The sequence below is a fragment of the Miscanthus floridulus genome, chromosome 8 (genome assembly GCF_019320115.1).
Source record: "Miscanthus floridulus cultivar M001 chromosome 8, ASM1932011v1, whole genome shotgun sequence".
Taxonomy (NCBI): Eukaryota; Viridiplantae; Streptophyta; class Magnoliopsida; order Poales; family Poaceae; genus Miscanthus; species Miscanthus floridulus.
This window is the reverse complement of record NC_089587.1, coordinates 89,187,139-89,188,145: the sequence shown is the minus strand read 5'-3', so window position 1 is coordinate 89,188,145 and position 1,007 is coordinate 89,187,139.

Sequence of the window (1,007 nt, the reverse complement as noted above, 5' to 3'; positions counted from 1 at the left end):
CATGTTAGCTTGCTAAGTACGGAATGTACTTACACTTGTTTATTTTCTTTATTTGGATAAAAATCCCGGATGGGTAACAGATGACAACGGGTATGAGGATTTCCCCGAGGATTTTTAGGCTTGTGGTCAACCAGTTGACCTTCCCTGTGATGGTGTTCCACGAGAGTGTTATCCTTTACTATTCCGCTGTGTTGTGTAAGACTACTTAATGTTATTATTTGTGATGTAAGAGACACCGTGATGATACTTTATGTGATTTGTCGACTTGTGTGTGTGACTAATTCCTAGGCACACATGAGTATTGTGCATTCAATTTTATCCTTAAAATTGAGTGTGACAAATTGGTATCAGAGCCAGTGTTGACTGTAGGACGCAAGCCTAGTTAGAAAATGGTCGTTTTAGCATCTTTGCTCCTCTGGTTTCTTGCTTACTGTCTTATTCTTGTTATTTTATTAAAACATTTATGCTTTTCATACCTTAATCTATTATTTAAAATTGTTGATTCTAATTCTATCTCACTTTAAATCTATAGATGTCTCATAATCCGAAGACTGCTCGACTCAGCACCGCCGGCTATCGTGCCATGTTCACCCCGCGTGCCCCACCGGCGGAGAGGGAGATTGTGATCATCTCGACGACGAGGAGATGGCTACACCGACGCCTACACCTGCTCCTACACCAGTCGCCGTGCCCGTCTATCCTGTTGTAGCTACACCTGAGGAGTCGACTGGCTACTTCCCCTACACCAGCACCCTACCCAGCTGTCCCCGTGGAGGACGAGGAGATTGGCTGGAAGTGCAAGTACTACTTCAAGCCAGCTCCAGAGACAGCCTACTACCACACTCTCCTCACCTACGTGCTGGACGACTACTACCCCGACTTGCACGCCTCCATCAGCTACCACTGTGCCGAGTACCAGCATCCATTGGAGGCTACCTTCTGGAAGGTAGAGCTGGTGGTCATCGCTTGGAATGATATCAAGAATGGACATGAGGTGGAGACAGTCC